Source organism: Silene latifolia, chromosome 9 (genome assembly GCF_048544455.1).
Source record: "Silene latifolia isolate original U9 population chromosome 9, ASM4854445v1, whole genome shotgun sequence".
NCBI lineage: Eukaryota > Viridiplantae > Streptophyta > Magnoliopsida > Caryophyllales > Caryophyllaceae > Silene > Silene latifolia.
This window is the reverse complement of record NC_133534.1, coordinates 158,963,764-158,980,021: the sequence shown is the minus strand read 5'-3', so window position 1 is coordinate 158,980,021 and position 16,258 is coordinate 158,963,764.

The following is a 16,258-nucleotide window of genomic DNA, read 5'->3' as shown; positions in this document are numbered from 1 at the left end:
GATTTTCTCATCTTGAGGTTATTGCTCTTGTTGTTGGGGATTTGGAGGTGGTGGTGCTTGTGGATTTTGTGGTGGTGGTGCTTGTCTTGCTTGGTTCGGGATGAGGTAGGATGGGATTGGTGACAAAGGTCCTCTTCTTGGATAGATTATTGGTAGTTCTGTTATTGGTAGGTAGATTGGGTCGCTCCCTTTTGTAATCCACTTGACTCTTTTTTCAAACCCCTCAAGGGTTATCCAATGATGATGAATAAGAAGAAGATCTTTGTTTATCCTTGTATTTCCGGAAAGAGGAGCATACTCATTATTCTCATTGAATTTCGGATTGAAATGCTTCGCAAGCTTTGTAATGAGCCCTCCATTTACAATGTGTTTCATCCCATCATCATCACCGTTCCTAAACTTTGCCCATTTTTCGAGTAGCACAAAAGGCGCGTTGAAGTGGTACCCACCCCTTCCTTGAATATTGAGGTAAGACTCCATGAACACAAGATCGAGTTGATTCACAATTGCCGAGTCTCGGCGAGCAAGGAGGGTGCCGGAAAAGAACCGGTAAGTGAGTCTCAAAATAGGATTTTTAATGTGGAAAGCGAGACACTCCTTGGTGATCATGAAATCTTGGCCGGTCATGGCTCTCCATAGGGGTTCAACACTATATTTCTTTGGTTTCGATGTCCGGGTAGGCGAGACATCAAGACCAAGCACATTTGCAAATTCCACTAGAGTCATCATTCTTGAAACATTCTCCAAACTAAACTCTATGCATATCGTTCTATTTAAGGTTGTGATTTTCAAAAAGCTCAAAAATTTGAGCACAAGGGGTCGGTAAGTTTGCTCATACATGTGGAAAAGGGTGGAGAGACCAAATACTTCAAAGAGAGCTTCCACTTGGTGATAAATCCCAAGTTTCCTTAAAGTATTATGACATAAAAACTTAGTAGGGAGAATGTTCTTACTAAGAAGCCGGTGGAAAACTAGTCTTTGCACATCATTGACGAATTCGACATTTGAGAAGTCATCAAGCCTTGTGAGATCCAAAATTTCTTCATGCTCCTTTCTTAATGTGTTGATATGGTAGGTAGAAGAGCCTCCTCTTACCCTTGGTCTTCTCCTATCCCTAAAAGAAGATCCTCTTGGTGCCATTCCTTGATTATTGAGTTGGAAATTTTGATTTGTTAAAGTATGAAGATGCTCCTTGTGGATTGAATGTTGCCTTTGGAACCCTAGAAAATTGGGGCTTTTTGATTTTGTGGGGTAAAAGAGTGATTTGGATATGCTTTGGAGTCATAAGGAGGTGGGTTTTTATAATACAAGTGGAAGGAAGGGTGATGTGTCACAAATTGTGTGGTGGGGGTAGTAAAATAAGAAAAATCGTGTTTGATTTACCGCAGGAAGACGAGCGGGTTCGAGCATAAGACCCTCGGATTCAAGCATCTCGGGACGAGCGGTTTTGTGGGAAGCCGCCCGGATTCTGTCACACTTAACTTTCTAAAAATATGACGCCGCCAAGACGGGCGTCTCGACCCCAAGACGCTCGGATTCTTCTGAAAGGAGACGGGCGTCTTTTCCCTAAGACGGGCGGATTCTGAGACAGTAACCTTTCTTGTTTTTCATAGGTAGAATGACGGGCGTCTTTCTGCAAAGATGGGCGGATTCCTCAGGACGAGCGTCTTCTATGCCAAGACGCTCGAATTCTTCGGCAGTCCCAAAATTTCAATTTCACAGCCTAAAAGGACGGACGGATTCTGCCAAAAACGCCCGGATTGCAAGAGGACAGGCGGATTCCAGGGAAGACACTCGGGTTCCTTGCTACGAATTTTTATTTGTTTTCCTCGACTTTGACAAATGCTTCCCCACACTTGAAGATTGGTTCCTTCCTTCATTAAAAATTCGTTAGTGCCCCTCCCTCACTTACTCTCATGGAAAGAGTTTATATTTATAATTAAAGGAATGCAATAAAATTATAAATACAAGTTAGAGGGTTAGTGTATTTACAAGTGGTAGTTTAGGGAGGACTCCACCAAACTCTCCCTTTGATGGTTCTTTCAAGGATGAGAAGGCCCGAGGTTGGTGACCTCGACCTCTCCAATAAACGCTCCCTCATAGTATGGCTTCAACCTTTGACCATTGACTTTGAACTTGCTTCCATCTTCCGCCTTGATTTAAAAATCCCCATATTTTCCAACTTTGGTTATCACATAAGGACCCATCCATCTAGAGTTCAACTTTCCCGGAAAGAGTCGGTAGCGGGAATTGAATAAAAGGACTTTATCCCCTTTGTGCAAGGCTTTTTGTTTAATCCTCTTGTCATGGAGCAATTTCGTCCTTTCCTTGTAAATCTTGGCATTCTCATAGGATTGTAGTCGGAATTCCTCCAACTCTTGAATTTGAATCATCCTCTTTTGACCACTCAATTTGAGATCAAGGTTAAGTGCTCGGATTGCCCAAAAGGCTTTGTACTCCAATTCGATTGGCAAGTGACACGCTTTTCCATAGACAAGCTTGTAAGGGGAGGCTCCTATGGGAGTCTTATAGGCCGTCCTATAAGCCCAAAGAGCGTCATCAAGCTTTGTGCTCCAATATTTTCGGGTCTTGTTCAAAACTTTCTCAAGGATTTGCTTGATCTCTCTATTTGAAACTTCAACTTGACTGCTTGTTTGAGGATGATATCCCAAGCCGATCCTATGTTGAACACCATATTTGGTCAAAAGAGATGCGAGTTTCTTTTCATGAAAATGCGTTCCTCCATCACTTATGATTGCTCTAGGAACTCCATATCTTGGGAAGATTATTTTCTTGAAGAGTTTGGTGACTGTTTTTACATCATCATTCAGAGTGGCAATCGCCTCTGCCCACTTTGAGATGTAGTCTACGGCCACAAGGATGTACTTATTCCCATTTGATGTCACAAACGGACCTTGGTAGTCGATCCCCCAAACATCGAAGATCTCCACTTCTAGAATGCCCCTTTGTGGCATTTCGTTCCTCCAAGAGATATTCCTCGTTCTTTGACAAGCATCACAATGAATGATGAATTCCCTTGTGTCTTGAAACATTGTAGGCCAATAGAAGCCCAATTGATGAATTTTTGCAATGGTCCTCCTTGCTCCATGATGCCCACCGTAGGGTGATGAGTGACATCCTTCCAAGATTTCTTGGACTTCCCATTGAGGGATGCATCTCCGGTAGAGCCCATCACTACACTCTTTGTAGAGGTTTGGGTCATCCCAAAAGTACCTCTTTACTTCGAATAGGAACCTCTTTCTTTAGTTGTGGTTTAAATTTGGAGGGAGTACTCTTCCAACAATATAGTTGGCATAATCGGCAAACCATGGGGTGATGTGCCTTTCAAGTTGTGTTTGAATGACCATCAAGATATCGTCGGGAAATGAGTCATTGATCGTTGTTTCTCCATGTTCATCATGAAACCGGATCCTTGACAAGTGATCCGCCACTACATTTTTGGCTGCTTTCATGTCTCTTATTTCCATGTCAAATTCTTGAAGAAGCAAAATCCATCTCACCAACCTTGGTTTTGCCTCCTTCTTTATCAAGAGATGTCGGACGCCACGGTGATCCGAAAAGACAATCACCTTGGATCCAAGTAGGTAGGAACGGAATTTGTCTAAAGCATAGACAATGGCAAGAAGCTCCTTCTCGGCGGTATCATAATTCACTTGGGAGGGATCAAGAGTCTTGCTTATATAATAGATGGCATGAAGAGCTCTTCCTACCTATTGGCCAAGAACTGCTCCAACGGCGTACTTACTAGCATCACACATAATCTCGAACAGTAGTTCCCAATTTGGAGGTTGAATGATTGGTGCCGAAATTAGTGCTTCCTTGATTCTATTAAAGGCTTCAACACACTCATCAGTGAAATGGAATTGGGCATCTTTAAGCAAGAGTTGAGTGAGAGGTTTCGCTATTTTTGAAAAATCTTTTATGAAACGGCAATAGAAACCCGCGTGACCGAGAAAACTTCTCACCCCTCTAACATTCACGGGAGGTGGGAGTTTCTCTATCACCTTAACTTTAGCTTTATCGACCTCGATGCCCTTTTCCGAAATTAAATGACCCAAAACAATTCCTTCATTAACCATGAAGTGACACTTTTCCCAATTTAAAACAAGACTAACATCTTCACATTTTTGCAATACAAGAGAAAGATTATGAAAACATGAGTCAAAGTCCTTTCCATAAACGCTAAAATCATCCATAAAAACTTCCATTATGGTCTCTAGGTAGTCGGAGAAGACACTCATCATGCATCTTTGGAAAGTGGCGGGGGCATTACATAAACCAAAAGGCATCCTCCTATATGAAAAAGTACCATAAGGGCATGTGAAATTGGTCTTATGTTGGTCGTCCGGGTGTATGGGGATTTGAAAGAATCCCGAATACCCGTCAAGGTAACAAAATAATTTGTTGGAGGCAAACCTCTCAAGCATTTGGTCAATGAATGGTAGGGGGAAATGATCCTTTCTTATTGCGGAGTTCAATTTTCGATAGTCAATGCACATACGCCAACCGGTGATCTTCCTTGTGGGTATTAGCTCATTCTTTTCGTTTGTCACTACCGTGGTACCTCCTTTCTTAGGTACCACTTGAACGGGGCTAACCCACAAAGAATCCGATATGGGATATATGATTCCCGCATCAAGTAATTTCATAACCTCTCCTTTGACAACTTCTTGCATGTGGGGGTTCAATCTTCTTTGAGGTTGAATGGTAGGTCTATGGTCCTCCTCTCGATGAATCCTATGCATAAAAAAGTTGGGAATTACCCACTTAAGGTCATCTAGACTATAACCTATTGCCTTCTCATGTTGTTTCAACACATCAAGCAATTTTCCCAATTGGTTCTCATCAAGTCTATCATTAACAATCACATGGTTGGTCTTTGATTCATCAAGGTAAGCATATTTCAAATTTGGGGGAAGGGGTTTTAGAGTAGGGATTTATACCTCACTTTTCTCCTTTGGAGTTTCATTGTGAATTTGCTCCATCTCCATTAGGCATTCCATTCTCATGGAATATTCAACTTGTTCTTCATTCTCATCAATCTCATCGCCTTCGAATTTCATAACGAATTCCTCTTGCTCTTGAGCTTGTAAGATGTCTTCTAGGATGGATTGCTCATCTTCTATAGGTTGACATGCTTCCACAAGGATGTTATGCACTAATTTGGATTGTGCATGAGTGAGTTCGTTGTTAGCTAGAGCGGCCTCAAAAAGATCTACCTCTAATTCCAATACATATTTTTAGCCTCACTTGCTTCCAAGGCTTCCAATGCTTGCATGGGATCTTTGAAGAAAGGTATACGTAAGTGGTCCTCAACAAAACAACCTATAAGGTCCATCTTGCAAAATATCAAACAACTTGGAAATAGTTAGAACAAACCTTGAGGAGTTTTACTTCCTTAAGGCAAAGAAAGACACAACTAATAACAATGTAAGAAAATCTAAATCAAGTTAACACCATCCCCGGCAACGACGCCATTTTTGGTCGAGTTTACTATTTTTCGGTTACTTGTCGTTAGGAGCACCTAGATCAAAACACAATTTATAACTGCACAAACAACTCTACAATTAGTAAAGAGGCAAGTAAAGGTTGGATCCCAAGGGACGGGAATTGAGATAAGATTTCTATTGCAACTAGTGGTGTCTTAAGGGTGTCACAATTGGGATTTGATGTAGAAGATCACTAAACTAAATAGCAATGAAAGTAAACAAGCAAGATGAATTAAAAGGGATGTAAACAATTGATAAAAGGCACTAGGGTGTCATGGGGTCATAAGGGATTCATGGGAATTGATCATACAAACATATTCTTAAGTTATAAGCAAGCAATTATTGTTGTGATGGATCGAGTTGGTTTATATCTTACAATCCTAGGAAAGTTTTGGTCCCGGAGCCGAATCGATTAGATTGTACAACACCTACAAGTCGACTTAATCTTCCCTACTAAACAATATGCATGGTGTAATGAGACTCGAGTTGGTTTATGTCTTACAAGTCTCATTGAAAACATAGGTGATGGGTAAAAAATGCAAGGATTCATAGGCTCACATTTCATCAACCATAACATGTGCATAAGTTGAGATCACAGCAAGCAAGCAAATAAACTATGAAAGCATATTAATTTAAGCATGAATCATCCCCCATGTTGGTTTCCCCTAATTACCCATTAACCCTAGCTAAAGTAGCTACTCACTCATTATCATGTTGAACATGCTAGCAAGGTTGTCAATCATACCAACAAAGTGAAACATGATAAATAAATGAAAGTGATTAACAATAATTAAAGAGGGATTAAGAGAATTATACCTACTAATGATTCCAATAATAAAGCAAAGAATAAAAGAAGTACTTGAATGCTTGATTGAGAGGTTGTCAATCTCCCAATAATAACCCAAATAATCTTCAATTACCCAAAACAAAGGATGAACAAGAGAGAGATTAAGGAAATAAAACTTGTATTAAAACTTGATTAAATGTTGATTATAAGATTAAAGAGAGATTTGATTGATATTAACTACTCTAAAGATTGCTAAGAAGAACATGCTCTTCTAATTAGACTAATGGGGTATTTATAGTGGGGATTAGGTGCATGAATTAGGGTTAACTAAGGGCTTAAATGACGATTAAGTCCCTTGTTGAGGAAACGCCGGTCGCTTTTGGAAGACTCCGGTCTCTAGGGAGACTCTGGTCTCTAGAAAAACATGTGCATCCTTCCTTGAAGCTTGAAGAAGACGAAATGGGACTGTCTGGGAATTCAGGCGTCTTTAGCACTGGACGGGCAGATTCTGCAGCTTCTGTCCGGGCGTCCAGGTGGTGAAGACGGGCGTCTTCTGGAGCTTTTGCCCGGGCGTCGGGTTTGAAGACGCACGGATTGTAGGGTGAAGACGGGCGTCTTCTAGACAATTCGCACGGATTGTCAGGCAGTCTTGTTCCTTCTTCTTTTCTTCCTTTTTCTTCATAAAATCCTTGGGGATTTCCTCGGGGATGCAAGGATCTTTTCTCATCATTGCCCATCTACTATAGTATGTACAAAGGCTTTCTAATCTTGTCTCTCTTGATGCTTGGTCATTGAATTCAATCAATTTAGCCTCATTTTGCCATGAAAATTCAAGGTTTGCACTCCTTTCCTACCAATGACACAAAACCTCAAAGAATATGCAAAACAAAGAACTAAAGACAATAAATGACTCAAATATGCACTAAAAATCATGGGAACAAAGCTAATTCGGGGACTAAATATGCTCTAATTATGGTCACATCAACTACTCTAAAGATTGCTAAGAAGAACATGCTCTTCTAATTAGACTATTGGGGTATTTATAGTGGGGATTAGGTGCATGAATTAGGGTTAACTAAAGGATTAAATGACGATTAAGTCCCTTGTTGAGGAATCGCCGGTCTCTTAGGGAGACTCCAGTCTCTAGGGAGACTCCGGTCTCTAGAAAAAGATGTGCATCCTTCCTTGAAGCTTGTATAAGACTAAATGGGACTGTCTGGGAATCCGGGCGTCTTTAGCACGGGACGGGCGGATTTGGCAGCTTCTGGACGGGCGTCCAGGGGGTGAAGACGGGCGTCTTCTGGAGCTTTTGCCCGGGCGTCTTGTGGAGGAAGACGCACGGGTTGTGGGTGAGGGACGGCCGTCTTCAGGGTAAGACGCACGGATTGTTAGGCAGTCTCGTTCCTTCTTCTTTTCTTCCTTATTCTTCATAAAATCCTTGAGGATTTCCTCGGGGATGCAAGGATCTTTTCTCATCATTGCCCATCTACTATCGTATGTACAAAGGCCTTCTAATCTTGTCTATCCTTGATGCTTGGTTATTTAATTCAATCAATTTAGTCTCATTTTGCCATGAAAATTCAAGGTTTCCACTCCTTTCCTACCAATGACACAAAACCTCAAAGAATATGCAAAACAAAGAACTAAAGACAGTAAATTACCCAAATATGCACTAAAAAGCATGGGAGAAAGGCTAATTCGGGGACTAAATATGCTCTAATTATGGTCACATCAGCAACCTTTCAAGGACAGATCCCGAAGATGCCTCGGGTACATTTCCTTCTCATGGCTGGCGAGCCTTTGTCCGCAACCTTTCAAGGACAGATCCCAAAGATGCCTCGGGTACATTTCCTTACAATGGCTGGCGAGCCTTTGTCCGCAACCTTTCAAGGACACATCCCGTAGATGCCTCGGGTACATTTCCTTACCATGGCTGGCGAGCCACTGTCCGCCACCTTTTAAGGGCAGATCACGAAGATGCCTCGGGTACATTTCCTTATCATGGCTGGCGAGCCTTTATCCGCAAACGCGCAAGGACATATACGAAGATGCCTCAGGTATGACTCCTTCATATGGCTGGCGAGCCTTTGTACGAGGTCTTATGAACTTTAAACGACCCGCACGTACAGTCGACATACTCTAAATTGTTCCTGACGACAGGTCCTTGGCTCGTACCCTCGAGTCACCTTGACGTCGCCCTTCCCGACGGCAGGTCCTTGGCCCGAATCCTTTCGAGCCGCCTCGACGTCGCTTGGGTCTCCAGGTTATAATCTTCGATTGACCTGGGGGCTCTACTTTGACTTTCGCCCTGTCCAAGCCTCAGTCAAAGTGGGGGCTCTGTAGATATCCAGTATCGACTTAGACTCCAACAAACACCCGATGATTATCGGACTACAACATGTTTTGGAATCGCGGCGTTTGATCGACAGTTTGTGTACAACTTTACGTCGGTAAACTTAAAACCATTTCGAAAATAAAACATTTCAAAACATTTCAAAAATACCTGGTGTGTTTAATGCACAATGACGGGGCCGCAATGACACTAACTAGAGTCAAAACCGACACCGGACCAAAAACCGACTAAAAAATTCAAATCCCGACTCCAACAACGAGTCAAACCGAGTCAACCACCAAAAACAAAACATTTCAAACCTTATATCTTAAGTTTTCCCAGATTCATGTTGGTCATGTACCAAACATGTGACTACAAAACCTAGGATAGAACAAATCATGATTGTTTTTGTGTGAAAGCGACAACACACCTCGAAGACCCGCGACGTGGCTCGCGCCTCTTTGAGCAGCCCAGGTGGCCACGTCGCTCTAAACTCACACAACCACTCATTTTCCTATAAATACCACTCAAATGCCCCTATTTGAGATTTACGCGAGTGTCCGCCCCCTCTTTTCTCCCTTAAAATTCTCGACTCGACTTCTTAAGTCACAACCCGATGCGTATTTACGACCTACCGATTGTAAACACGAGCCTTACACATTGTTTGGTACCGTCATCGTGCATTAAATCACTTGACCGACCACTTCGACCACTACACCATCACTAACATTAAAAACACTCTTTTTACCTACCAAAATGGTTTTAAACCGAGTTTTTTCCGATCAAACGAGTTGTTACACTTATGTCGGTCACTCGCCATAACCAAACATGTAAGTATGAGGGTGTAAAAATCCTCTTTTATTATGTTTTCATTTGTTTCATGACTGTAACATGCTAAAACGTGCATAACATGAACCAAATCATGGAATAAACGAGCCTAAACTGATTTTTGGTCTGAGGCAGATGCCCCTTAGGTCGCCAACTTACCCGCGCCTAAATGGGGTGTTCAGACCAGAGATCAACCGTGTTTGTTCTCGTCATTTCCGTTTAATTCATTTTCATATTTGTAATCGGTTTTTACCATTCCAAATACTCTCGAACCCTTTTTTATTTTATGTTATTTGTTTTAACCATAAAACATTTCTCACCCTTGGTTCCTCATACCATGACAGTTAAATCCGTGTTTCGGTGATAATATTTGGTTAATGACATCTAAAAGGTATTTTAAAACCTTTTATTTCATTTCTTTACATTTTTCAAACAAACATATTAGTCCCCAACACAAAGTCATCCTTGGTTCTATATACCATGCCGGATTTTAACCCGGGTACGATGATGAGTATCGACTAATAACATTCAAATGGACTTAAAACAATTAGTGTATAATTACTTTCAAAACTATTCGTGTCAAGTTTGTCAAATCAAACCCGACACCGAATATGATCCAAATAATGATGATTATTCGAGTCTAGTTCTTCAAATCAACAAATGCGGTCTAAACGAGCCCTTCAAATCAAACCGGGTTCAAACACCCATTTTCAACACGTTTTATAACGTTTTCTAAAAGGTCAGAACATGGTACATAAACTGTGGGCTAACCCGCGCCTAAACAGGCCCTCCATTTCTCATTTTCAAAACTAGAGGGAGGCCCTTTGTATCACCGGGTGGCTCGCGTCTCAGATGGCCACCTGATATAGGGTATGTTCCCTTCCAGCATTAGTCTAGGACGATCCCGACTCCGGTTAGCCCGGATATAGGACGGATCAGATGACTATTCAAAATCATATTTGCAAAATGCCTTACTAAGACAAATGGATCATGTTATGCACCCTAAACCTAATACGGTAAATGGATGTTTAATTTTCGTCTTGCATGCAAATCAATCATTAATCCAACTCGACATCTTATACTTCATACTTGGATTAAATCAACCGACTTAGAAAGCTCTCACATGTAAGGTTTAAATTATTGGATGCGCATTCATGCATTTAAACCGTTTTATCAACTTTTGCATTCAACCAACCAAGATCGATCAGTACATGCCGCTAACGCGGGCGGGATTGGATGTCTGATTAAAGGGCTTCCCAATGCGTACCTTCACCTCTTACTCATAAACTTTGGATACTGGACAACCTTATCCAGAGCGTATGAGAGTCATTCTAGAGATAGGATGCCAAAGAGGGACGATTTCCTTATCTTTAGTACTTATGTCAAACGCTGCTTTGCGCTTCGATTTGACCAAGGTATAAAGTGGATTTCGAACGGGTTCCAGGCATCCCACAAATGCTTGGTGGCGACTAAGAACATCTCTAATCGTTTTGAGACCCTTACCGAGACGGAACCGACCGATCTAAAACGATGCGGTCGAAAGCATTTTTACACCGCCGAGCGTGGCTTTCAAAAGACCGCTGTATGTCCACGGATCGAAGTGGGCTCGCAGGTGGGCCATGTCCACAACGACCGTGATGGAGGACTATGAACATCTGTCAGAGGAGGAGAAGAAGATCATCGAGCGTGGAGTATTTGGATCCTTGGTAAGGGGATAGCGAGAGATCAAAGGGAAGAAGATTCGGGCCAACATGTGCCTGACTTGAGCTTTCCTAGATCACTTCTAGGACACAACCTTGACTTTCTATATGCCTTTTGGAGAGATTGGGGTTACTTTTGATGACTTTGGTATGATCTCCAACTTACCTTGTGGAGATGAGCTGATAGTTTGGGCGGTGACGACCATGCAAGCGGATTCACCCGAGGCTAGAGGTTTGATCGGCTGGACCCTGGCCAAGGCCGCGACTACGGTACTCGGCCTAGTCCCGAGTTCTTAAGTCAAGTAATACTTTGACGGTAAGACTCCGGCGAGAGTGCAGATGACTGCGGGTGGTGAGATAGTGCCTCCTCCACCATGTACAACTGAGCAGCGAGCCCGACTGTGGCTCATGTAGTTTCTGTATTCGATTTACTTTGGAGACAAAGGGGAGAGGTTGTCGACAAAGCTTCTTCCCTTCCTTGCTGACTTGAGTAGCCTAGGTCGCTAGGACTAGGTTACTCCTAGCTTTGCGGTCTTCATACGGCATATGAGGGCCATGGTTCGTCCTGAGCTGATGGAGAAGGGGACTTCTCCTGCTACTGTCGGTCCAGGTCTCATTTTGGAGGTTTGAAGCTTCCTTTTTCTTTGCCGTTTGATTTTTGGAAATGATAAATCCGCTTTATAAATGAAAGATCATTTGAAAGCATGAATTTTGAGATGATTTTTGATTTGAACTTGAAAACTTGAAATTGAAATTTTGAACTTGAACTTGATTTTGACATTGAAATTTTTGAACTTGAACTTGAACTTGAGTTTGTTTAAAATTTTTGAACTTGAATTTGATTTTGAATTGAAATTTTTGATTTTTAACTTGATTTTGAATTGAAATTTTTTTTGAACTTGAGCCTTGATTTTGAATTTAAATTTTTTAATTTGAACTTTTTTTGTTTTGAATCGAGTTTAAAATTTTTGAATTGAATTTGGAAATTTGGATTAAATTACTGATTATTGAGTTGAATTGGAAATTGAACTTGGAACTTTGAATTGAAATTGATAGTTCATTTTGATAAAAAATGAAGTCTCGGACTGCGTTATTGTATCGTTTTTTATTTTTTAGGCATGGGTATACTTATACTTCCCCGACTTCGCTCCCAAGAGGGCACAGGACGTGGCTAAAGAGTATCTCGTCGTTAGAGACTGGATTATGTGTCGGCAGAAGAGCCAGCGGTCTTCTTATGACACCTGTAGAAGGGGTGTCAACGCCGTGCAGCTTGACAGTGTAAGCATTTTTCCTGCTCTTGATCTTTTACTTGTATTTTGAAACCATAGTGATCATAGGAATGACCTCCTGTCATCCTTTTTAGTGGGTGACGTGACCTTGGGAGGACTACACCGGTACTCCAGCTTTTGTAGTCGACGTTCTTTGTCCTAGGAGTTCGAGTAGGCTTCTTCTGGCGACGCCCATGGAACTTGTGTCGTACCTGGGTGAGCGATTTACGCGATAGTGCCTTCGTGACGCTTTTGTGGTTCCGATCGATCCTCCACAGATGATGTTTCGGGAGCCTTCAGAGGCTGGGAGGACGGCTGACCTCGCAGGAGCGACTGGTGACGCTCTCTTTCTTCCTGAGCTTGAGTACTCGGAGTTTGTACGAGGACGTCTGGCGTACTGGCCCATCGTGGTAAGTATTACTCCTTTTCAGTATTTGAAACTCGAAATGACGTATTTGAATATGACTTTGAACCGATAACCGTATCTTGGCAGGAGATCGAGTTGGCGGTCGTCGAGCCCCCAGCTTTACCCGAGACAATAGAGTACCCTAGGCCAGCTCGCACGACGGTGTTGATGGAGATCCCGTCTTTCACCGAGGAGGTGAGAGAGGTTCGACTCTACGAGTGCCAGCATGTTATGAGGAGGGTAAGCCCCTAGTTTAGGCTTGTTCCCTTTTTTGTATCTTTTTTGAAATATTTGTGCAAGAACACGATTTTGATTCTCTCTTTGAAATACAGGTGGCACCGTCGAGGCACGCGGAGTTGTGGCGGATGGCCAACCGGCTCCGAGCGACGGCCGTGGAGGTGCTTTTGGGTGGTCCGCATCGGCAGGTATGAACCTCCCATTTTTTCTTTCTTGATATGTATGAACATTTGAAGCATTTTCAGAACATTCCTTCTCTTGCTTTGTCATTTATTAATTTCCTTCCTTTCAGAGGGATCTTGAGCTGGAGCGCAAGCTTGAGGAATCCTGTGAGGAGACGGCTTTCTTGTCGAGGTAGCTAGAGGTTCAAGATGCTGACGTTGCCATACTTGAGGCGATGGTGGCTGAGTTGAGGGGTCGCCTAGCTGATCATCGCGACTAGCTTTTTATTTTGTACATTTTACGCTTTTGGACATGAGCCCAAATTTTGCTGCAAATATAAATGCTTGGTTGTATACATGTCGTGGCCTGCGAGCCATTTGTTGATGCTGGGCGTGAAATATGCTCGTACTTGCAAGTTAGCTTGGAAACAGGTTTGACATTTTGATGGTTTACGCCGTCATGCTGCCGAAATTCATACAGAAAAAGCAAGCATAGCACGGAATTTTGATTTCAAATAGAAAAAAATGCAAATTGATTAAGTCGAAAATAATACAACGAAAAGAACAAAAAGTGCCCCATTTAGTGAGCAAAATGAAATGGCTCGACGTGCGACGAATAAAGGGAGTGCTTTCCCCTAAAAAAAGGAAAAATAAACGCAAATAAGTTTGAAAGATTTGAGATGAAGGAATAATGGAAATGATTCCTCAAAATAAAAAAAGAAATAAAAAAATGGGTAAGTGTGCATTTTGACGAAATGTGAATTGACGATATCGTCTCGAAAGTGAACCCGCATTGAAATAGGATTCCATAACAAATTTGTAATGAGTGAGGAAATAAAAATTTCCGTAAAAAAATTTATACGTATCTCTATAAGAATAGGAAAGTTCAAGCCAAATCCGGATTTAGAAAAGATCCTTCGCGGAAATTGCAGAAAATTGAGCTTGGGAAGAGGCGCAGCAGGAGCTGCGATTCTTCTAACTGGCGCAACAGTTGCTGCGTCTTCTCCCCAGGTGTTCTCCTCCTGAGCGATTTTTGGAAAGGTCGAATATATAAATAGAGGCCTCGGGTAAGCTTATATTCTCACAATTTTTCCTTATATGACTCCTTAAATCTTCAAACATAATATTTCTCTCAAAAACGATCTTTCACACAAAAAATGGATGCTTTCGAATCCCGACTCAAGGAATGGGCCTATGAGCTTTCAAGCTTGGAAAAGTATGATATGGGTATTTTCGGATCCGTTATGAGTCGTAAACAGGTGAAGGTGGTAAGACCCTTTCTTGATGCTTCTCTTGCATACTGGAACTTGGAGTATCATATTTTTGCCTTTCCTGGAGGTGAAATTTGTTCTTTTCCCGAAGAATTTGCTGCAATTAGAGGATGGGATACCGAAAGTCTCCCGGTGTTGCCATGTAGGTCTCAAGGTTATAACAATAAGTTTAGGAATCTTCTTGGGTTAACCAAAGCTGAAGCTGACCGTCTTGTAACTTCCAAATGTGTCCGTTTTTTCGACTTTATTATCCGTTTCATAGACAGGGAAGACCCTTCTATTTCTTATGCTGCGAGGCGCAGAGCCCTGGGATTTTGCCTTCTTCATTGTTCTATCTTGAAGTGACATGTTGACGCGGAGATGAGAGGTGACCCGCGGTTTTTAGATATCATCCAACAAATGGAGCTGCGTAAGAGCCCAACTTGTCTGGTGTTAGGAGAGACTATCTTGGGGTTGGATGGTCGGAAGTCCAATCGTGAGCTCCTTTATCTTGGATGTCCTATCATTTTACAGGTAAAATGCTCCCGTTTATTCTCTTTTTCATTCTTTTTCTTTTCGATAATGGAGACATTAACACTCATCATCTTTCTTGCAGATTTGGTTGATGGAAAGGTTGCTAGTAATCATGCCCCTTATTGACGTGCCTGGACATCGATCAGGATCGATCGTGATGACGACGAGGTTGTATATCGTTGATTTCACTCGAGTTTGGAACTACTAGGAAAACAAACTAAAGAATGAAGGAGGTTCGCTGATTTGATGGATTATCCCTTGGTGGCATCTTAGGGCACTGACAGGAGTATTATCCCTGGATCCCATTCGGTCCATTCATGTCCCAGGCTTAAAGTTCGTTGTCCATATCTTCTCGGAGAGGCTAATGAGGCATGTTGGTATGAAGTAGAAGATCCCGAAGCTTAATATTGTTCCACAGGTGGCTTTGGCACATACGCTTGAGACCTGCCGTGAGTCGGCTTTGCGTTGGACTCAAAGGAACATGTGGTTTAATCCTACCCTGGTTGGTTCACTGTGGATGTCAGACTCTTATTTGTAGTGGGTCAAGGCTAGCAACTTAGAAGAGCACGAGAAACTGAGGAAGCAAGAGCCGATTGACTACAAGATCCGCTAGATTGCGAAGGAGAATCAGAAGTACTTGACTGAAGAAGTGGAAGAAGCTGGATTCTGGGTCGTCTGCCCGAAGAAAAAAACAAAGAATGCTCCTGTTGAGAAGGTGACTATGGATCAAAATGGGTAGACTAGCCCGCGAGAAAGACTGTTTATGATTAGGTTGGAGATTATGCCAAGAGCGTCCCCCTTGAGGTCGAGACAAGAAGTATGGTCGAAATGACAAAGGCAAAGGGAAGATGGAAGAATAGGAATAGCCTGGGTCTTCATATTATTTATTATTATTACTTTTTTTTGTAATAAACGGCGGGATTTTTAGAATCCTAGTCTAGCATTTTATTTCAGCATTTCATATATTATTTGGCGTATTATTAATAGATGAATAAGTCGATTGCTTTTAGTTAGGAACCTAAAATCAACACCCTTTATTTATTCTTTCGAATTCCAAGTGCCAAAGCTAATGTTCTTCTATTTACTTTTTGATTTATAAATTAATTGGGTTGTGTCCTGTGAAGGATTGCCTACGTATTCATTGAAAATGATATCAAACCTAGAACGTATTTCGAAAACTGAAAATGTAAAAGAATAAATGTTCGAAGCAAGAGCTTATAATGAACGTAGGGAATAAGCATGGTG